The sequence below is a fragment of the Furipterus horrens genome, unplaced genomic scaffold (assembly GCF_987537825.1).
Source record: "Furipterus horrens unplaced genomic scaffold, mFurHor1.1.pri manual_scaffold_6, whole genome shotgun sequence".
Lineage (NCBI taxonomy): Eukaryota > Metazoa > Chordata > Mammalia > Chiroptera > Furipteridae > Furipterus > Furipterus horrens.
Genome location: NW_028327176.1, coordinates 180,510,738 through 180,535,142, shown reverse-complemented (window position 1 = coordinate 180,535,142; position 24,405 = coordinate 180,510,738). Strand labels below are relative to the sequence as shown.

General features: G+C 41.9%; 1 protein-coding gene across 1 annotated transcript in view; it reads right to left on the bottom strand.

The window, feature by feature from the left end:
• Positions 1-24,405, bottom strand: part of UST (uronyl 2-sulfotransferase) — a 267,617-nt gene that overhangs the window by 159,387 nt on the left and 83,825 nt on the right. The window lies entirely within an intron of this gene.

Sequence of the window (24,405 nt, the reverse complement as noted above, 5' to 3'; positions counted from 1 at the left end):
TAGTTTGCTTCTGAAGCTCGACTGGCCTTTGCTGTAACAGCCACTTTCCGGCTTGTGTGGTTTCAGAGTTTATGGCTACTGTTTCCTGATGAACAAAGATTCAAAGGGGTTTAGGGAAGGAACTGAAGGTTGAGTTCCTTTTCGGTAGCAGGCACTCTGTTAAGTGTTTTACAGGTATCCATTCACTGAATTCAAGTATCAGAGGTGGAGGATTATAATTATCTCTGCTTATGGAGGAGAGAATAGTGGCCTGGAGAAATCCAGCAATTTGCTCGTGCTCACAATGCTGTTAAACTGCAGAGAGGAGAGAAGACTGTTTTTATCCAGAGGATGCTTGGGCACCTGCCTGTCCAGAAAGTCTGTTCGGGTGTTCACATCTCTGGTAGCCTAGGCACTGCCAACGTGACCACGCTTGATCATGTGCCGGAGCCGATGATAGGGTCATTATAATTAGAGACTCTTCTCCAGGAGGGTAATGCTTGCCATTGCAGGGGAAATCACCTCCACAAAAAGTAAAGATTACCAGACTTTCTAATAGAACAAACTATGGAAAATACAGGAACACAAGGATTCTTAGAACAGTAACCGAGGGATTAAGGTAAATGTCCTCATTGGAGTAGATGAAAGATGATTTTTCAAGAAAGAGCAAAAGTGACTGAAGAAATTGGAATGAAAATGGGAAGCAGAGCTTAAGCCAGGGGCAGTTCAAGTGGGAAGACTTATCCAAACAGAAATAAGTGGGTTTGGCTTAAAGGCTTTTTTCTTTTCTTTTCTTTTCTCTTTTCTTCTTTTCTTTTCTTTTCTTTTCTTCTTCCTTCCTTCCTTCCTTCCTTCCTTCCTTCCTTCGTTCCTTCCTTCCTTCCTTCCTTTTCTTTCTTTCTTTCTTTCTTTTTTTTCTTTGTACTGAGGCATCATCTGTCCCCTTTTCTTTGTAGTCTTTTGATGTATCACCCACTTGATGTCAACAAGGACTGTACTCTCACTGGCCACTTGGAGATGGTAGAGGGACAATGGGCTCCAATATTCACGTACAAGGCTCTTAAGTACAAACACCTGGCATGCTTGTGATGGTGTTATTTTCAGGAACTTTTGAAATATGGATGCGAGTAACAATTGGTTGGATCTCAGTGACTGGGCTGCACTCCCCCGGCAACACACATGAACAGGAAATGATATCTATGTCTAACTTAATCAAGAGGAGGTGCATGAAGTAATTCAGAAAAACGATTGCCTAAGTTGAGAGAAATAGTCAGAACTATTCCTCTGGAACACAGGGGCGACAGCTGCAGAAGGTTTCTGTGTGCTCCTTGCATAAATGTGTCTTCCCAGGAAGGATGTGAGAAATCCCAGCTTGCTCCAGCACGTTCTCCGGGGCTCAATCTCAAGCATCAAAGAGTGCTCGAACAACTAAGTGTTTCTAAAATACTCAAAGTTTCCATAAGAACCAACGTCCCTAAAAACTCCATAAAGGACTGACAAATGCTTGACTGCTACTTCAAACTCCAGATGTTGGTACCCACTGACTCCTTAGCACCTCCTCTTGACTGTCTACAGGCAACTCACACTTTGCCTGGCCAAACAGAACTCTTTCTTTGCTCGGATTCTACCCCCCAAAGTTCTGCCTCTCCTGTTGTCCTGGTTGGGTTACAGGATACATCCCTTTCTCCACAGGCTCCAAAGCTCAACAGCCATCCTTGATTCATCTCCTTCTCTTACCCCATCCATACAACCTGGATGCAAGTCCTATCGGCTCAGCCTTCACAATATTACTCAAATCTGACCATGTTTCACCAGCCCCTCTGGGCCATGCAGGAGAGCCCTTGTGTCTCTTCATTGATCGCTGATTTTTTTTTCCTATCCATACAGCAATCAGAGGGATCTTGTAACCTTATCAATCAGACCATGTTAGCCCTCTGCTTAAAATTGGTTTCTCTAAGAACAAAATAGTCAACTTCCTGTACGGTCTATAACCCTACATCACCCAAGTCACCACAGCAGCCTTCTCTCTACTCTGGAAACACCAGACTCTTGTCAGCCAGGGATCTTTTGAACTAGTTCTTTCTTCTGCCAGAAAAAGCTCTTCCCTACCCCCTTCCCTCAGGCTCAGCTCAGATGTCCTCCCTCCCTTTCCCCTCTCTCCACTACAGAAGACGTCACTTCTTTCTGCATAGAGAACGGAACGGGGCTGACCAGTGTCGGCACTTCCACCAGGACCTCATTTTTATCTCTGCCAGCTGATCCCTGGCCTCCCACCCACAGTTACATTCCTGTATCCTCTTAGAACAGAGGCTCTAAATACCTTTTGCTTATAACAGAGGTCCAGAAAGGGGAAAGAACAGCTACCTGAATGTCTCCCATTGGAGACAGCAAGTTTTCATTTTCCTAAGGTGTAACTATTATTATACAGTATTTAGGTAGCGCTTTTCCCCTTAGGGGTTTTATGCTTTCTTAGTGCAAAGTAAACAAAACTGTCAGAATTCTCAAACCTAAAGCTGGTAAGTTTTTGGCTGGAGATCAAAGGATGAACAGTGTTATCACAAGAGTTTCCCCAAACATCAAAGAGGCTTCTTGCTGTTCAGTCTTAGAGAGGATTCTACTGTGGCTGTCAGGTTTTGGGGAAGGCAGATATGCCCCAAGCCCTCCAGGCCTTTGAGCTTGGAGCTCAAGATGTCTATCCGGGAAGAAAAGGTGGAGGAGGACTGACGAAGGGTCTGGAGCCAGGACAGAGGACAAGTGCTCACCTGCCGCCCAACCCCACTGCCCTGTGAATGTCCACGTGTAACCCCAGTATCCCAACTCAGTGTCCCAGTACCCTGTGAGGCAGTACCTCTTATTTCTGGAGGCCTAGAGAGGCACACCATTTCACTTCTTTCCAGAAAATACCCACGCCTTTAGAGCTCTGCCTCCCGTCCCCTTTTCAGGGCTGAAGTCCTTCCTTGTGGGATCAAGGATTACCATATGTTGTCAAGCCAGAAAAAAAGGAACAGCATACCCACCGTACATTTCCACTCCTAACACCAGTCAGAAGAGCCTATCTCTAAACTGCCAAGGAGCTGCTAGCTCAGGCTGGCATCGACCTAACCCGCTTACAGAAGTCAAGCTTGTCCAGGCTGTTCAGGTGCGTAGGGGACACCGGTGGCTGCTGATCCGAAGCAACACTCCAGCCCTTTGAACTATCCTATTGGTGGTGACATAGTTCTGTACGTGGGTTAAAGTATATGAAGCTATACACCAAAACCATCACCAGCAAAACACTCGCGGGTCAATGGCATTAAAGATGCCTTGATTCGACAGCAAGTGACCTCAGACTTTGCAACCAGCTAAATCACAATGCATTTTAAATCTTACCCTACCCATCCAGCCCTTCATTATGGAGACCTCACAGGCAGGTTGTAAATATAACCTGAAAGATCACGTGGGAATGCGCAAAGGGGTTAAATCCAACTACATGGGAATTCAATTTGTGGACTTACTAGACCGTATATGTATTACCAGTGTCTTTGCCAGACAGTATGTTATCAGTGTCTGCCTACTTTAGCCACCATATAAACTACTTGCCACAAAGATGCACTTCAGGAAGTGCATATGAAGTCTGACTAGGAATTAAGAAGCCAGGGTTTGTGATGTGGATTTTGAAGATTCTTCAGTGATTATTATATTATACTTGGATCTCGGTTGGCAGAACCGAGGTGTGCTAACCGTACAATAATGGTCCAAATCTTCTGTGACTAGAGCGATTAAAAAAACAGATGTACTGTATACCTATATGTACAGATTATGCCTCAATTTTATAAGAGAATATCCCCAAGAGCTGTCATTCTACTCTGAATAATTGCTTTACCTCTTCAAAGTTTTCCATATACATAACTGTAAAAATGAAATAAGCTCACAGGTTATCGTAAGGAGAACCTGAGGGTAATTTCATTCCATAAAGAATATTTAGGACTAAACCTGCACATAATCAGCACCTGGTAAGCTCACTAGAGCATGAGTTGTACTACGAGTAGTAGCAGGAACAGTCTCAGACCCTCCCTCCCTGCCTCTCCATCCTCTCAGTTGCTTTTAACCCCTCCCCCCGTCCATTTTACTTGCCTGCAATGATTTTAAGAAATATTGATACAGGATACCACCTTAGCTATCCTGATATAATTATTCTGGGACAAGTCATTTGGCATTTGGTATTTTCTAAAGTTCTTTAGGTAATTCTAATGTCCAGCAAGGGTTAAGAATCACTGAGCTACAAAATACAAGTTAATGTACTCCATAATTCAGGTCAAATCTCATTCTCTAGAAGTAAAAAGTAACAGATCTTATGCAAGCTGATCCTAATCTCAGGTCACCGCCATCATTTCTGGAAGAGATGGTAAGATTAAAGGAGAACGCTGATGGAGTGCTGATGCCCACAGAAGCGCACCCAACCGCCGAGGGGGCCAGGTGGGCAGCTCTGGGTCTCCATAGCTCCAGGGGCCGTAACAAGGCTGAAAGGGCCAAGGCTCACAGGCTGTCCGAGGGGGGGGCTGGCACAAGGCACTCTGGGTTTACCCCTTACACCACATGGGTTGCCCAAACATTTCTGGGAACCCACAAATCTTTTCAAAAATAAACTTCCGATGTTATAGTTTGAGAACATATTTGTTTTCTGTTGCAGCCTTCTTGTTTCAAGGTAAAAAAAGGGGGATAAAAGCATAAATCTTCATCTGTCCAGAGTATTCCCAGACCCCACTCAACTTCAACAACCAAAGGATATGCTGTTTGTCCTTGGAGACACTAATATTTGATCCTTACACACACTTTAAATGTTCACAAGGATCTAAGAGGAAAAAGCCTCTAGAAAATCTGAAGCAAAGACATTGTCTGCCCCGGCCAATGAGACACTCCTTTTTCCAGGCTGTTTACCTAGAGTGCAGAGAAGATGGGGAGACCTGGTCAACACGTGCCCACCTGGCCAACACGTGCCCACCTGGTCAACACGTGCCCACCTGGTCAACACGTGCCCACCTGAACCCAATAGAAACCAATAAGGCTGGATAAAGAAGACACTGCTAGAAGCACTGGCATGGAAAAGGACTATTAGATAGAATCCGCAGGGTGCCAGGTATGTGAAACAGCAACAGTGGCTCTTCTGTAAGAGGGAGAGTGGAAAGGAGCCCCCGGGGAGATCATTTAATGGATTCAGGAAGATACTGCTAATATAAGTCACTGTCATTGATGACAGAGAACAGCTCGAGGGTGGTAGAGGAAATACTGCACGCTGCAGATCCAAAGACTTGTCTTCAAATTTCTGTTCTGCCCTTTGCCAGTTGAGTGACCTTGGATATAGCACCTAATTTCCCTGGGGCTTAATGTTCCCGCTTGCGGTAATGAAAATAAAAGAATACATGTATAAAAGCACTTAACATAGTGCCTGTTGGGCACATAGTAAGTGCTCAATGAATGGTAGCTGTTTTCTCACCTTACATGACCCAATTTTATCATTTCTATTTAATTTCATAATTTTTAAATTATTGGTGAAATCAAAGAGAATCCTGAGGCCTGGGGAGTAGTTTATTGTTTCAAGGATAAATATTAATATAAAGTAATTATTTGTTATTTCCTATTACTTTCCAAAACTGGCTTAATATGTCTCCAAAAATACACATTTTCCCCCCAATTGTTTGAAATACCTTCAGCAATGTGCAAATGAACTTACAGAACCTTCAGGGGATATAATTTATTCTTGACTCTTAAGTCTTACATTAGCAGATTTATTTTTGTCTGAATTGGTCCCTGAAGAATTAAAATGTTTTAATTCTAATTCTTTTTTTAAAAAACCATAATAGGCATTAGTGTCAATGTCAAAAAAGCCCCCTCTACACTGTGTTAATTTTGATCAAACCTCAGAAATTCTTTTGAGAGTCTTTCTTCCATGGACCCTTTTCAAATCACAATATAAGCAACTGAAATCCTTTTCTCTCTTACTGAGAAGCAGACATTTCACACAGGATTCTGGTTACCTACAACACCATCATAAGGCTGCGTCTCCCCCCGCGCCCCGCACCATGGAGTCTGGGCCCCTGATAAGACACCGTTAATGAAGGACTCACTGTTGAAGGCGACACTGAAACCCCAGCTTAGTCTTTGCCAAAAAATTATGCTAATGCCACCCTTTCCACCATTAACCATGGGTTACATTTCTCTAAGAGGCAGCTGTCAGCACACACCAGCCATGGTTAACAATGAGGAGTTTGTATGCTGGGTAAACATCTCCAATAGCCCCAGTTCTTGTAATTAACGCAGCCCCAAAGACACTGTAATGGAAGAAAACTGCTTGCGCAGCTTTATTTAAGCTTTAATAAAATTATTTTCCACTGAATTCAAACCAATGGCTCTGTTAACTATCAATACTTAAATGTATTTACTAAAATGCCTTCAAGAAGTCTTGAATATCCACACAGCCAATTAAGGAAGGTAAAAGTATCCTGAAAATACTTTCTTGATCCTGGATGATAAAAATTAGCATACCAGACACTGAAAAAATGCAAATTAAATTGTTACCAATTATGATTTAGAAAGTGGCTTCCATTTCTAATAAATTTTATAAGCAAATTAATTAATGCTTCTCTCTTTGTAGTTCTGATTCAAAAATACTGCCTTTTCCATATTATATCTTTCTTCATTAAATCAGAATACACATTTTAGAATGTCAAGGGTGCATTTGTAGAAGGAAATTATTTTTGGAATTAAATTATCAGTGCACTACTGTTGTAATAAAAACCTAAATATAAATATGAATTATTGCCAAATTAGTTCAGGAATCCATTGCAATCATATTAAAATCTCATGCACATAGCAATGAAGTATCAAAGAGAGATGGAATCACCTAGGTTTCTGTTTCAGTCCAGCAGACTTTCCTCTCAGAGAAATTACTACAGTCAGTTCCTGCAAAACTCTCACACACCCACTGACAGAGCAGCCCCAGCCCCACACACCTCAAGGCTCGAACTGGCAGCCAGGTAAGTCCTCTTCTTCCATCAGGATCTAGCCACTATGGAACCACATGAGAAATGACACTTTCAGTCACATGCCTATTGCACAAAGCTCCCCTAATAACTACAGTGGAAAACAGGCAGGATGAAGACAATTAAGAACCTAACCTGGGAGAAACAAAAAAAGGCCAAAATATCAGCATCTGCATGGTCATCATCATGGTTAGCATCATGGTTAGCATCCTGCTAATCGAAGCTCTAGTGCTAAGCAATCTACAGAGCTCTTCCTATTGGGTTTCAATGACAACTCTGGGGTAGGAACTATGGGGATCCCCGTTTTCAACAGAGCAAGCCGAGGCTCAGGAAGGTGAGGTGACCTGCAGGATGTCAGCCAGCTAACCAGCAAGAGCTCCTGGATTGGATCACAGCTGCCCTCACAGTCCCCTGCTCTCTCAGAGGTTCCAGTCTCGGAGCCACAGTGGGTTTTGAGATGTGGAACCCTTTACCTCTCAGGGCACCTCAAGCTTGTCACCTGGGGTTATTCGGGATGGCTGAAGCAGAGTGGGGTCTGAGCTCTCTGGGCAACTTCCCACACTTACCAGCTAGACAGGACCCCAGGCAAAGTCACTCACTCGTTGAGGACACGAGACCTGCAAGTTGCTGAAGAGCCCCAGGAGCCAGTACAGCTCTCGAAGCTGAAGAGGGGACAAGTTAAGTGGCCCCAGATTCCAGGGGAAACTCAGAACCCCCCACCAGTGCAGGTCAGTTTCTAACTAATGTTCCATTTTAATGGGTCCTGGTTGCTTATGAGATGGCTACTCTGTGAGTGTGGGCCTTTCTGCAGAGTCATCATTATTTTGAAATATTTGATGTAAAAAGGTAGCTTGGATTAGAAATCTATTCACATTATTGCAAGAAATTTCAACATTGCATACAAGTACAGAAACAGAAGCTCTGCTTGATTCTTTAAATATAACTTCAACTGATGCAAATTGTGAAGGGACTGTGATAGGCTGGACCATGGCACCAGAGTTGTCCGTCCACATCCTAATCTCTGGAACCTGTGACTATGTAACCTTTCATGGCAAAAGGACTCTGCAGATGTGATTAAGTTAAGGACCTTGAGAGAGGAAGATCACCCTTGATTATCCAGGTGGGCCCAATATAATCACAAGGGTCCTTATAGAAGAGAGGCAGGAGGGCCAGAGTCAGAAGGAGACATGACAGCCTAAGAAATGGCTAGAGTGACCTGCTCTGAAGAGGGAAGACGCTGCCACAAGTCAAGGAATGCAGGCAGCCTCTAGAAGCTGGGCAAAGAAAGGAACTGATTCTTCCCTAGAACCTCCAGAAGGAATTCAGCCCTGCTGACACCCAGATTGGAGTTCATTAAAACCCATTTCAGCCCTGACTGGTGTGGCTCAGTAGATTGACTACCAGCCTGTGAACCAAGGGGTCGCTGGTTCGATTCCCAGCCAGGGCACATGCCTGGGTTGTGGGCCAGGTCCACCCTGTTGGATGTATCTCTCACACATCATCTCTTTCTCCCTCTCTCTAAAAAATAAATAAATAAAATCTTTAAAACCCATTTCAGACAAACTGTAAGATAATAAATTTGTGTTGTTTTTAAACCACTATATTAGTGGAGTTTTGTTATAGCAGCAATAGGAAATTAAGACAATTTTAAAACAATTACACATTTTTATATTTCTTCTTTATATGAATAAAATTTCTTATCAGTGGTGACTGTCAAAAATTGAAGAAATTTTCATTGAAGACACTAGAGTAAGAATTGGATGAAGCATAGCAAGTCTGAAATCTAAAAATGTTCATCACTCTATGACCATTTGAAATGTTTTTATTTGGAAGTTTGCCACACCTCAAAATGAAATATCTCCTCTAATATCTGGCATTTTGTTTTTCTAATAATTTATATAATAAAAAGAAAATGTAATCCATATTTTCATCAGGCCTCATATAAAACCCTCCCTCCAATCCTTACCAGTTTACTTCAGTGTGCCATAAAAATATCATTTCCTAAGTATTTCATGATTGGAAAAATTTCAACACACTCCTCTCCTTAACAAACCCATAAGGCATCAGTTGAATGGAGGGTTGTCTTTGAAAGAGGGCTTCAGTCCAAACAAACTGCCATTGCTCTAAACCTGGCATTTCTCTTTGGCTTTGTTATTAGAACCAGCATGGGCCACACATAATCGTACACCTATACCACACACACCACCCACATGATCTCAGAAAAGTAAAACAACCACTGATATCATAGAGTCCAAAGCCTCAACTTATGAAGGAAATAACTAAATAGAGAGGTCAACACACACGGCTGGTTAGTATCAGAGGTTAAGAACAGACCCAGGTCCCTGGTGTTCATTCCACACCAGAACAGTCTCACTATTGTACATGCCATTTTTCACCCTAAATGGTATTTTCAGGCTTGATCACATGGTTTACTCTCCAACCTTGAACTGAAATGACTTGGGGCCATTCTTACATAATCAAATTCTTCCCCTCAGGATAAGAATACAGCATCATTGAGAAAATTCAAAAGGAAAATATGCTTCCAACATTGAAGAAAATTTCCAAAGAGGATAGTTTAAATGCCCTGCACGTGGCAACAAGGGGCTCACAACCTCTCAAGGCTAATGCACTAATTTAGATGTTCAAGTCTTAACATGTTTTGTTGAAAAGTAATACTTGTGAAGATCAACTTCCATAAACGAATCAAACACACACGAGACCCGGCCCTGTGCAGAAATTTGAGATGCACCATTGTAATGAAGTCAGGCACAGCGACATGTAGGGGGTCTCTCCCAGCTAAGTCTTGAAGAAAAGAGGGGCAGGTACCCCTGACCAGGGTACCCAGTGCCCGGGATGCAATACTTGGAGGCGGGCAGGGCATCTGCCTATCCCTGAAGAATGGCAAGTCTGAGTCAAGAATATCCTCATGAGCTTGAAATCAAGATCAGAAGATGAAGTCTCATTTAAGAGGCAAAGGGAAGTTTGTACAAAGCCGAGGGCTTCAGGGCACATCTGAAATAAGCATACGTGTGTATGGAGCTCCAATGTTCCTCTGCACCATCTCAGCAACATCCCCATCAACCCTGCAAGACCAGCAGGGCAGGAAGGAAGCTGATCCTAAGTTCACAAGGCTGGGAGGTGTCAGGGCTGGACCTGGACTTGAGTTCAAGCTCCCGGGAACCCCACTCCACACCACCTCGGGGTTCTATGCGACAATGGACAGATTGGTGGATTCCCTGTGGTTGCCATGTGTACCAAAACATCAATCACCACTGTGAGCCTGGAGGAAGGCTAAACCCGGAATCTGATGAAAGAAGTCTGGGAGGGTTAAGTCAGGAAACCCCATGGGAAAGTCATCCGTAGGCCCTGGTGATGTTCTAGGAGTGAAATAACTCTTGTTGGGCTACAGATCACTACTTGCTTGAAGTCGGATGTCCCAACAAACATATCTTTTAATGGATAAAAAAGATTTTCTGTTTCTAGCTCTGCCTCCTGCCTCATGGGTTCCTAGGCCATGGCCTCCAGCCACTGGTAAATTGAGCACGTCTTCTATATTCTAAATGAAACAGTAGTATGTTTGACACAGAAATTACTTTTGTCACTTTCCAATTCTTCTCACGCTTTAGGAAAATGAGTACGAAGGAACATTCCGCGGGGTGTTTCAGATAAACTGCACTAATGATATGCACGTGAACAAGAGACCTGAAGAGCTGCTCATAAACACGGATGCTGATTGAGACGGTGTGTGGATGGAACGGGTCTGATGGTGAAGCCGGTCTCATACAGATGCCGTGGTGCAGGCTCAACTACCCCATCTGGGTTACACTCTCAGGTCACCTAAGAAAGTGCTCTTAGTTTGTTTTTTATCAGGCCTTCCAATGTAAAAGAGGACTTTTAATAGAGCAGCAGCAATTTCTGAAGTCATTTCAGAACACTAATCCTCACAAAATTAACTACCAATCTATCATATGAACCTGGTGGTGTCTATTTTAAAAAGAGTGAGTTTCAAAAATTGCAATAGCTTTCCTTTTTTTTTATTATCTTTCTAGTTCTATTTTTTTTATCAGATTTAATAGGATTTAGGCAAGATTTTTATGGTTCATAAAACTATAATATTGGAAGATGAAAGAGGATTCTTATACTTCCGTATGTTATTCTGTAGGCACAGATAAACACACTGCTTCCACCCTCTCCTCCCCCAAAAGCCAAACAAAGAGATGCTTAAAAAATCATAAACTCCTTGCCAAAATGAACTGAGGTATGAGGGAAAGGAAGCAGGAGAAAGAATGTGGGTTTTGCAGTGAAATTCACTTACTGGTCGTGACCTTGGCCACGGTCTTCAAGTTTCTGGGTTTTGGCTTCCCCACAGGTAAAGCAGGAAGAATAAAACTTACCTTGCAGGGCTGGGGAGATTCGAATTACCATTTATAAAATGCTTGGCATGCATACAATAAAGTGTAGCTGTTATGATTATATTTAAAATAGACCTAATTTAAAGACATGGTATGTTAAAGAAAACCCGCTCCAAGTAATTACATACATAAACATCAGCCCAATGCTGAAATATACATTCCTCATTATGCACTAGAATGGCCTGTCACTGCCTTCCTCCGCATTTTTCAGGATTTATGATGGGAGGTTATACCTGGGCATGAATGAAATGTAATTTTTAAAACCCTGGCAGAATTTAGATATTACTATGCTCGCATTATTATCCTGAAAGCTAAAGTGCACTGGAGGTCATAAGTATTCTTTAGCACAGAGTAGATCAGTTTCTTTTCTAGCAAAGTCTTAATTGTGCTTTCCAACAAAATAAGTTGGGGAAGACTCTTTCTTACACCCAGTAAGAGGAATCCTTCCTAAAATGCCAGATGCATTGAATTCATCACAGATTTGGAAGTATTAATGGTCTTTCAAAGTTGCAGTGAGACACTTTTCTGACCCACTGAAGGACTGAGTCTGAAGGCAGAGACAGACATGGGACTTGGGGGCAGAGGCCCAGTTCTGCTACAAGCAGACTGGATGGAGTTCATCTTCACATTAAATCAAATAGCTAATTGCCTGATCTTCACACTTGTGAATTCCAAATATTTTCAAACCTACTTAATGTTAACTTGCCTGTTGGAAAATGCTTCTTAATAAAAAAATTTTCTCCGACAGCAGAAAGCAGCAATCAAATAAATGAATATGTGCTTCCCCCAAATTACTTAATGGTTACAGTGCAAAGGGAGCATCAGCTCATCAAAAGACAGAACTTTCAGTCTAAGGAGCTATGGAGAGCAGGAGAAAGTGGAGTCACTCATGTCAACCAAAATGGCTGTCAGCCAGCCGTGACACTTTGGTGCAAGAGGGAAACTACTAAGTCAGAGCAGACACATCTGGCAAGGAGACACACTTAAGATATCTGCACGCGTGGTCAGAGCAGAGATGTCTGGAAAGGAGACACCCCTAAGATATCTGCACATGTGATCAGAATAGCCATGTCTGCAGAGCAGGACCACCCATAGACAGGCTCCTGGAGAAAATCCACACTTGCTAGCAGGGGTGTCAAACAGAACAGCCATGTACCACCCATAGGTTCCTGGACAAATTCCACACTTGGCATCAGGGGTGTCAAGACATTTATTAAAAAGACCCAGAAGGGTGGAGTACACCACTTTCCAGGTGTAACTGACGCAGGTTCCAGACCACTGCTGAGACAGCTGAGCTCCACACACCAGAGTGCTGCTCCACGCCACGCTGATCTATTTACGCAACAGCCACTGGATGCTCTGCCCTGCTGGTCTGAGGAATTCACCTGCCCTGCTGCCCACCTGGCTCCAGGCCAGAGTTCCTTCCTTGCAAGAGGCTGGCAGCTCCTCTGCCCACCGTGCTGTCTCCCAGACCTGCAGACTGAGACTCTGGGACTCGGGTTCATTATCCCCAATTGGTTGCTGTGCGTGTGTGTGTGTGTGTGTGTGTGACTCTGGGACTCGGGTTCATTATCCCCAGTTGGTTGCTGTGTGTGTGTGTGTGTGATAATTCTCTTAGATTGTTAAGAGTGTGAGTAGGATATTAATGTATGTTGATGTTGTACTCTGAGTGAACCTGCATCAGTAGATGCTGAGTGAATGGCATAGTCACTGTGTGTGGCTCTTGTCTATTCCTTGGGGCCGGGCTGCTCAGCGGGCAGCTAGCAAAGCAGCTGCCCCGCTGACTTATGGGAAAGACTGTATCACAAACTTATGCTCAGGACAGGAGCTATCTGAAGTGGCATGGGTCTCAGAGCAGTGTCCTCCTAGTGGCAGAAATGAAGTCACAATGAACAGCCCTGTTTGACATTATGGAGAAGAAACCTTCACTGGACGAAAGGAGTGCTTGGTGACATCCCAACCTTCCTTCCAGCTCTCAGATTCTCTGAAGGCCCCTAATGGCAACAAGCAAATAAACTGCTCCTCTTTGAAAGTCGCTTTATTTATCGTGTAGATTTCAATCACACAAATAAGTGTGAATAATATCAAAAATAGGGATATTGATAATATCAAGAAGTAATTTTAATATGGACATGCTCTTTTTAGCACAGTATTTGATATATGAAATGGCTTTAAAAGATGTATTTATATATATTTATTGTAAATATAAATATATATTTATTATAAATAATATATTAATACTGTATATAAATATTATGATGCATATATTTATACGCACTACATATAAGGTTGAGTAAATAAAAAATATATATATATATTCAACCCTGCCTTAGAAAAAGGCAGGAATGGGAAGGAAGGGAAAGCTGGCTAATGCAAAATGTGTTTTTCTGTCAGGAACAACTTTATGCCAGGCAAAGGCCTTAGGTATCATAGATTTTTCTCTATTGTGAGTGCCAGGCAAACGTGCCCTGATTTATGCCCGCTGACGTGGTAGGAACTAGGGCTGCATGAAGATGAGCTAGTCTAATTTCAAGACAGGGGACTGAAGTTAAGAGATAAGCAGAGGAAGACAGGAGGATTCTTGTTAAGGATTTTGTAGCTAAGGTTTTACAAGAGAAGCCATAGACCAGGCAGCAAGATGAACAAGACTCTGGTTAGTCTAGAGACCGTGAACACTTCAGATTCAAGCAAAGCCATTACAAACCTAAAAACAAAAATGTTCCCCAGGGCTGTGAAAAGATAAATCACAGGAGGGTATGTGACTGTTTTTATATGTAACCGAGAATAATTGAAGAAAGCACTCAGCAATGGAGAAAATATATTATGTGACGGTACAAAGAGGCAGCAGAGCAAAAATAACTTGAAAGGATTATAAAAACAATAATGTAGGCTTATAAATAATATGAGAAATTGAATATGCTAATGAAATCGTGACAATGAAAGTTAGAAATAGAGAACTAGGTTAGACCACCTAATAGAAATATGAAGCAGTGGAAAATGGATTTTTCGGTAGGGAACCCTTGATCCTTTCCTGCAGTACAGGAAAGTGGGGAAGGAAATGAATATCTGTCACATGCCAGTCATGAATCCTGCATTGGGCAAATCATTATATACAGCTCTCTCTTCGGTCTTCAGGTGGATATTGTTTTCTCAGGTTGTATAGGAGGAAACAAACCCTCAGAGAGGTCCAAAACTTTCCTCAGAAGGGACAACTAGCCGCCAGCAGGGCCAGGACAGACAAAGAACAGTGCGTTTCCAGAGCCCATGGCAGACTTCCCTTAGTCCTCAGAACAGCCACACACTACCTGTCCTTCTGCCTGCATAACACCGGTGATTTCATAACATCAGTGATTTTGAAAAGGCTTATTGTAGGTTTTAAAAAGTATGTCATTTTTTTTTTAAGTTAACACCTAAAAGAATCCATGTCACGCAACAAAGTTGGGAATAATTTTAAAATGCTCTCTCTATACCACACATATATTCTAAAGTCATACAAATAATGCCACATACGGCTGTAGGTATTTGTAAGAGATATTTGTCTAGGGAAGATCATTTGTTTCCATTGAAGAGACTCATTTTATTTTTAAATAAGTGCCATGCATATTCCCAAAAACATTTAAGTCAAGTTTATAAGACATTTAAGACACGTTTACAAAGCATAGTATTTTTGTTTTTTCCTCACCTCAAGTGTTTTATTGCCACTTTCCACCCACCCAAATTTCAGCCACTCCAACCCTAGCTTACTTCTTTGATTAAGTCCATTTTCAAAACTCAGCTACACTCATTTGTCTCATCTTTGAATTTCCACTATTAGAGAGAGGTGAAAAAATATAATACTTATATAAATATATTTAGATATACATTTATATTTTTATAAATACATATATTTAAAGTGTTTTCTTTCCCAAAAGGAGAGAAGGGTCTGCACTAGCCCTGCTGATAACTAAATCTGATTGCTGCTGTCTCATTTCGCTTCGACATGGACCCAGCTGGTCTAGAAATCAAGTGTTTTCTCTTTCTTTATATTCTCTATACTAAAAATGAAAAGTAAACAACTTTTCCTAAAAAAAAAATAAAATCAAGATTTTTAAAACAGAACTGATTTTCTCCTGCTGTATCTCTGATCACAGAATTAAACACCATACTGAAAACTCAATGCTCGATTCAAGTTTATGGAGAATCATTCCTAACCTTTAAATATCACGAGCCCTTGCCCCAAAGGGCACTTGAAAGACAATTTTAAAAGTGAGTCCTTTTGTTACTCTTCCTCAGGGATGATTTTGAGCACCTATTCCAATCACTACTGTTACAAAAATCGCCTGATACCAGCAGACAGGTCTGTATTTTGAGGCAAATTCCTCTAACATCAATCATCCTTGGATGGGTCACAGCAAACAGTCATCCAGGTGCTGCATGTACCACCTGTACTTTACCAAAATATCCAAATGACGTTCACAGTAGAGGCCCAATTAATTTTTTAAAGGTTTGAAGCCAACAGAATGTTCATAGTCATGAGCACTTCTAGGGCCTAAATATTGCAAAGTACAAAGTAGCATTTTTGACTTAGATTTTCTAGATTTTAAATCTTTTATGAATAAAACCATGATAGGCATAATGCCAGTCTATTTAGAAATACTTTTATTAGCACTTACAGAGAAATTTCACATCAACCTTTTGGAATGCTGTGTGCTGAGGGACAAACAAGAGGAACCAGAGGAAAAACTCCTGGCCCATGTCACTACCCAGGAAACTGGCCTCTATAACATCCTATTACCAGGTTACCACCCTTTCCTTTGCTATGACTATTGATTATGAAATATGGAGAAGCAGGCAAGGGTAGCTACTAATTACCGCACCAATACGAGCACTCCCGTCCAATTCTGGCCATGTTTCCATGGTCTCAGAAGCCAGTACGCTTTACTCACAGCCTCGGCATCTCTTGCACACCTACAGCTGTCTTAAGGACCACACGCCGACCCACTGCGCCTCGGGAGCACATGAGTTTGCTTTACACAAATACGCTGCCAGTAAACTTTACTCTTTGCAGTCAACATGCACTCAGATTTTTCCATTTTTACCCAGGTTCTGGATTCTCATCTGGTGAGTATCCCTGTCCACTGACAGAATAACCACCATCCTGTGGTTTCTCAACCACCAGTCTCCCAGGCCTGAATCAGACAGAAAAAATAAACATAGGTGGAGAAGCCTTGCTATGCTTGTTCCTCTTAAAACATCTGGGAAATTTTGTAAGAGGTAAAAGCCCTTCAAGGACACCTGAAATTTGGGTCTGGCTTCACTGTTAACAAGCTGTGTAATATGGGCCAGGTCACTTAGCACCACTCAGTCTCACTCCCCTCATATGCAAACTGGGGGTTAAGAGAAATATAATCTAAAGTCCTGATGCAAACACTGTGCTATGAGCCCTGTGCTTCTGCACCTGCCCATAGCCTCTCACTGTACTTATCAGGCTGTGTTCATTGACCGGTGGACTCAGTTCAGAGGAAGGACTAGAGGTCTATGTTGGCAGCACTTCTAATGGAAGTATATGATACGTAAGCCTTGCCTTAGGGGTAGACGTGATTCAGTGCAGGGGTGATAAAGGGAACGGCACTTACAACCAGGGAACAGCATAAGTGATCAGAATGACAGGCAGCATCAGCATGGCCCGTTTATGTGGACTGGGAGGAACCGTGAGCACACAGAGGGGCATAAATTGCAAAGGGAAGATGCACACAAAATAGTATCTGCAGCTCTTCCTTGAGCATTTTTACAATTTGTCATGGAGCTTGCGGGTGAAAATTTACACTTGAAGCCAAGTTCTGTTCACTGAATGTGTTCGCCAATTCCAAGATGTTCTTATTCGAGCTCTTTATAAAAATAATCCAAAAACCTTCAAAATTTAACACACAGATACATTCCCTTCTTCAAATATGAAAAAGCATATATGTATCATCAAAGTCTCACCGTCAGTGTTTCTCTAATTCAATGATAAGAAAGCACTCATTATACAATGTTATCTCTGGGAGTCAAAAAAGGAGGAAAAGTAAAATCAGGGTGTGAACACAGTAATGCAGTTTAGATTCCAATTCTCAGTCAGCTCTGGCATGAACACCAACCTGAAATGGAACTTAGAGCGAATTTTTATTCATCATCCATCTATTAATCAGTTCAAAGGAAGTGCTCCTGACTAGGTCAAACAGCTATGCATAAGCACTTGATTTACCTAATTAATACTTGATATTACATAAGAGAATTCCATGGGGGGCCCACCACCCCCAACTCCAGTCCCATCTCTTAAAGAGGTAGCTATGCCTTAGTCACTGACATTTCTGTGACTAAAGGAAAAGCCACTGTTAGGGACATGGACATAGATAGGACCCCTACATATACATCTTAGCTGTAGCTGCTTCCTATGAATAGAACTTAATTTATTCATACCTTGATGGCACAACATCACGCTAATGGTTTTGTTCACCGTTCAGCATGAATCATTTCTGTGAATGTTTACCACATTTACTTCATATAATATTAATCAAAAGATGTTTTTCAAAGTTGTAATTGGCCTACGTTGCAGAAAGTTAGAATTTTCCTCCTAAATACAAAGGAAGAAACATTTCCCCTATCAAATGACAATTTTTTCCCCCTTAAATCAGGTCCAAGTGCTGCCCTAGCTGCTGCCAGTTCAAGTGTGCAGGAGTCACATGGCACCACATGTACTGCCGTGGGACCTGTGGCCTCACCCGAGGGACACACGCCTTGCTCAGCTTTCTAGCTAATCTCATGGTCTCTAAGAGTCAGCTTTTCTCCTAAAGTAATATGATCATTAACAAGCAAAACTCGGGTGAAAAAATACAGATTTCTACCTGTGCATATGTGCATTAAAGGGTGAAATTTGCTTCTGCCAAAATTGCTTCCACATACAAGTCCCCACCTGCCTCAGATTCCGCTTCACTCTAAATGGAAACTGTCATTTCATTTCCTTAGTTACTTGGCTCTCAGACTCCAAATAGATCCTCTCCAGGTGAGCAGACCCTTCCAGAAGGTGGCACATTCCTTCTCTCCTGCCTGTCTCCACTGGTCTTTCCCACCAAGCTTCATAAGAAGTGGGACCTTTCAGCTAGGATGGGCTTTTACTTGCTTTCAGGTCATGAATTCCTCCCCTGTGGAAAGCTGAGTGCTCTGGGAGCCAAAGCAAATGGTTGGAACACCATGAAAGAAAATAAGTAACAAATCTGCGGTGAGTGGGTAGGTTGTAAAGTACTACCTCCTCTAAGCATACTGCAAAAATACTGGAAAGGCCACTCGCTAATAGAGGATTGTCATCAGAGTTAGTAATTGATGTCAACCGCAAGGCCAACATGTTCCAACAACAGAGGCTACTAAAATGCTTTTCTACCCTTAATTTCTACCCCCTCCACCCAAGTGCTGCCTGTTACACTGTGGCCTACACCATCCACATATTAACATCATTAATTGGGAGACAGGGCCTTTTATCTCCCACGACCCTCACTCTTTCTCTGCCCTAACACTTCTATCCCAATGCAACATTTGTCTAAAATGTCATTACGCTGACTTCTCCCAAAGCAAGGTGACATTAAAATGAAGATTTGGCCCTCGGTGAATAACCTTTTCCAAAGCAAGGTGACATTAAAATGAAGATTTGGCCCTCGGTGAATAACCTTTTCCTGAAATAAAACATGAAGGCAAAACCATGTCATAACTAACACATTAGATGGCATGTCACTGCGCTAAGAGCATAGGTAACTATGAAGCAAATCACATTCAGACAAAGTTTACTTCGCCATTCTGCAAAAGGAGAAGAGAGAGAATAGTCAAGATCTTCTGGAGGAAACAGACTTGTCTTTCTGGAAGTGTGTAATTTATTGTCTTGAAACAGATTGGGTGAGCTCCTCCTCAGTCATGGTCACCCTCCATGTCCACGCAATGCCCTAGTACAGCCCCCAACTCTGAGATCCCACACAACTGACTCAGTGGTAAAGAGGCAGTGCCGGGCTCCAGGCCAGAAGGTGGCCAAGGGACGGGACTTGGAATGGCCACTGCAATGCCTCCAAGTCATATTTCTATAATCCAGTCAAAGTGATCTTATCCTGAAAACCACAGGTTTGCTTTTGTCTTAGAAAAAAATTTGTGTGTGTCTTGATCAAATACCTGCCGTGAGTTTTCAGATTTAATCGTGTCTGATATCATTAGGGAATAAGGACAAAAGTCTGTTACATGATGCCAAAGTTACACATTTTTGTCCTTATGTATCTAGCAGAGTGGAAATCTCAAATGTCACACCAAGGTTCCATGCACGCATAGGATGAGGAGTGGCCCTGGGAGTGGGAAGTGTTAGCAGTATGCCTTTGAGAAGATCAGTATCCTCATTCACTCAACAGATGTTTCCTGAAATTGTGTGGCAGGTACTAGGTGACGTGCTTCTGACCCCAGCAGACGCCCTGCCTGGTGAGAGATGGAGACAGGTTGCAGGCATTTGTAATCAGGTGTGAGAAGTGGAAGAACAGGAAAACACAGACAGGAATAACCAACTTAGGCTTGGAGGGGTCAACGAAGGTTTCCAGGGCAAAGTGCTAGCTGTGCTCTAATAAGAAAGATAAACAGGTTGCTTCCATAACTTGGCTATTGTAAATAATATTTCAACGAACACAGGGGTGCACATATCTTTTCAAATTAGTGTTTTGGATATTTTTTTGGATAAATATTCAGAAGTAGCATCATTGGGTCCTATGGTAGTTCTATTTTTAATTTTTTGAGGAATCTCCGTACTATTTTCCATAGTGGCTGCACCAATTTACAGTCCCACCAAAAGTGCACAAGGGTTCCCTTTCCTCCACATCCTCACCAGCGCTTGTTGTTTGGTGATTTATTGATGATGGCCATTCTGACTGGTGTGAGGTGATATCTCATTGTGGTAACTATGTATCATGTCAGATGGGTGCTTGACCTATTGGGGTGATCATTTCATAAGTTATATATAAATATCTAGTTACTACGTTGCACACCTGAAATGAATATAATATTGTATGTCAACTGTAATGAATTTTTTAAAAGTTACTTTCCAGAAAAAAAAAAAAAAGATAAAAAGAATTAAAAGATAAGGAGGGGGGTCGGTGAGGGAGAAGCATGTTCAAGGCAAAGGGAAGCAAGTTCACTAGAAGGCTTACATGCCCTGGAAGCAATCTATTATGCTTCCAACGCTCTGAATATTATAACATTTCCTCATACAAATGGATGAAAAAAAAAACATGCATTTGTGACACACGGTAATTTCTCAATAGAATCCCTGGGCTGAAAATCAGTAAGTTTGAGAATAGGAGCCTCTATGTAACATAAACAAGATGAGGCCCTTTTCCTGAACCACAATAGTTCAAACATACATTCAGATCCGGGACATCACCGCAGGCCTTGGCAGCAGGAGGGAAAACAAGATATTAGCATTTACCCAAACACAACACGTGTTTTTAATACACTCAGTGTAATTTATCTATTTACATAAAGTGTCATTTTTTCCCAAAGGAAAAATCAGTGCTCTTTGTCACATTTGTTTCTAAACATCTTAAACACAATGGTCCTAACTCTGCTTTGCTTTAGGTCCTTTCCTTATGACAACACTGGCTTTTATCACAGATTCATAACATGAGTACAGTTAAACATGCCCTTACTGGAGAGAGATGAAAGAATCTTGTTGCCTGATTCTTTTTGCTGATAATTAAACCAGTACCAGCCATCATCCTAGGTTCCCGTGCATCTTGTATGTACAAGAGTAAAAAGTCTTCATTGCAAACATTTTCCAGCCCTGTGTAGTCACTCACAAGGTCTCCTTGGGGACAATTTCAAGGTCAGCGCTACAGGGAACATTCAGTGAACATCAACCTTCTGTCTCTCCACATGCTGGCCCCCTAAACAACCAACCAGTGAGCCAGAGCGTGCCTCCTGGCTTCCTTAATGCCCTTCCTCATTCCCATGTACACATGAAGTTTTCAAAGATTTAGGAAAATCTGCACGTGACCAGATGTTCTGATAATTCTCCGCTGTCTCCTCACTCCCAAGAAAGCCTAGTCCCAACAATCTTCTTATTCCTGTTAACTACAGTGATGATCTGTATCAATACTTATAGACCCTGAAAGAACTCCACACACCTCACTGGGTGGAAAAGTTTACCAGCAGCTGTTTTAGTGTGGTCAAATTCTCATGCAATTATACACACACACACACACACACACATATGTATTATGCAAGTATAGGTGCATAGAGATTTGCATGAAGGGGTATTTTAAATGTTAATACCTCTATTAGAGTAAATAAAGCAATATTTGCAAGTAACTGGATTTTAGGGGATTTTTAACCTCTTTTTCTTTATAAATTTCTGCAATGACTGAATTATTTTTATGATGGGAATGTTTTATTTTATCATCAATAAAAACTAAAAATATATACAAACTATATAGTTTTAATGTATAATATATTTATTAAAGCTATAAGTGAATATGCATATATTTAAATATTTATTGTGTGATTATAAATATTTATTTATAGTCTGTTTTTTTTTTTTTTTTTTTTATAAAATAAACCAGGCACTCTGAATGGGTAGCTGGCTAGATCATTCCCAGGTTGCGTTTCAGGGACAAGTGGTGCTAAATGTCCATGACAGTAGCTATTTGTTACTCGAGACGTCCAGGAGAAGGAGCCAGCCCAGCCACAGCGGGGTCCACGCCTTTAGTTTCTCAAATCTTTTGAAACTATTAAAGGATTATAATAATGGTTCCTAAAACCATGGAAATGAACCTTTGTGCTTGGTTTAAATTTGGAAAAACATCGAGGGCACTCAAAAGCCTAATGATCAAGAATAGGCAGAATGAACACTGGATGGCCAAGTTCAGATGAAGTTCTGCACTCTTCCTTGACTGCCTAAACTCAGCAAAGCTGAGGGTTAATGCCTGAACATCTTCTAGGAATCTTCTGACAAGTAAAAAAAATTTTTTGTTTGCTCTGCTCTTTATACATGTGACTTACTTTTTAAATTAAAAGTACTCTCCCAAACACTATTGACTATTTAGTTTCACATGACCCTCAGGTTTCTTCTGCATTTGGTCTGGCTCAATCATTCTATTCCAGATAAGCAAACTCACTGCCAAAATGTTTGGCTTCCCACATTTGGACTACAGGGCTCACTCTGCCAATCTCTCTACTTCTTTAATCCACGGCAAATTCAGACCAGAAGCTCTGTCCAGTAGCAGATCATAGAAAAGATTCAATTCATCTATACTGAATGAATCCACTGAGAAGTATTTCTTCAGAAATTGCTTCATGCTTTCCTATCAATCTTCTGTAGCAGTGGATATTAACTGCAGAGAATTTATCCAGACTAGTGTCTCTGTGTTGGGGTAAAGTTGGAACCTCTGAAACTATTCATTAGAAGAATAAACAATTTAATAGCCTCTTTGGGTCAAAACAACTGCTTTCCTCATAATATCTGTATTTTCCACTTTTTAAAAGAAATTTTAATTGACCCGCTGTGGTAGACAGACACTAAGATGACCTCCCAATTATCCCCACTTCTTGGTATTCATGTCCTTATATAATCCTCTCTCTTTGAACAAGGGTGGGATCTGTGACTTGCTTCTGACCAATAGAATATTACAAAGGTAACAGAATATCATTTCCGTGATTATGTTCCATAAAATTCTAACATTCACCTTGCTAGGAGATGCTCCCTTGCTGGCTTTGAAGAAGAAAACAGCCACATCAGGGAGGCCCACATAGCAAGGAATTATGGGTGGTCTCTGTCAACAACTAGCAAGAAACTGAGGTCCTCAGTCTGACAACCCACACAAGCCGAATTCTACCAATAACTACGTGAGCTTGGAAGTAAAGGCCCACCCAACACTTTGATTGCAGCCTTGTGAAACAGAAGACCCAGTAAGCCATGCCGAAGCTCCTGATCCACAGAAACTGTGTGATAACAAATATACACTGTTTTAAGCTGCTAAATTTGTTGTCACATTGTTATGCAGCAATACATAAGCAAAACATCATCTTACAAGACAATAGGTCAGAGGTTGACATTTGTGCTTTCAGTGACATCCACGTGGACGTCTCGTGTCAGAGAGTCGTGTTTATGAAGCACAGCCTCCCAGCAAATAGTGGGACTCAGCAGGTCACCTTGCTCAGAACAGGTGATACCTGGCCGACCACTTCCTTCTTCGATGGGGATCACCATTCTCCTCTTCTCTGACTGTGGTAAGCTTTCTCACTCAGCAGCCCTGCAGTGTTTTCTTATGGACATGCAGTTACTTTTTTTCTGTAAACTCACATTTATTTTAAGAATTTAGTATAAATACTGTTTGAATAAGCCTTTCCCCACCAAATACAGGATAGACAACTTGGTCTTGTTGTTGCAAAAAGAAGACTAGAGATTTAGTTGACCTTGAGGTTAGACGATAGGCTCATTAGTAAACTTAAGCCAGCTCAATTTTCAGGTAAGATTTGAGTCTCAAGAGGCATTTTAGACTTCCAGCCAAGATGGAGGCCTAGACTGACACACTCCATCTCCCTCCGCAACTAAGAAGGATTACAACTACTGCAAAACCAGAAATAACTAGAAGTTCCAGAAAATAAATGGAAGTCCAATGTATGAAGCTATAAACAAGTGGTGCTTGTCCAGACGAGTACGAGGAGCGAAGCCTGGGCGGAGACGTCAAGCTCTGCTGGTGGCAGCAGCAGCAGCGACAGAGACAGGACAGCGGGAAGCACAGGCACCCGTATTTAACGGGAGGCGAGAAGCGCCTGGGGAGCACCCCCAGTTGCAGACCAGACCCATCAGCTTATGATTCCAATGCCGGGGAAGGCAGACCCCCATTGCCTTGGACTGTGAATCCCAGAGGGGGTGAGGATGAAGGAAGAGGCTCCCAGTCTCTCAGCGGAGAGTGAACTGCAGGAATCCATCTTGGACCCCCCACCCCCACAGAAAACGC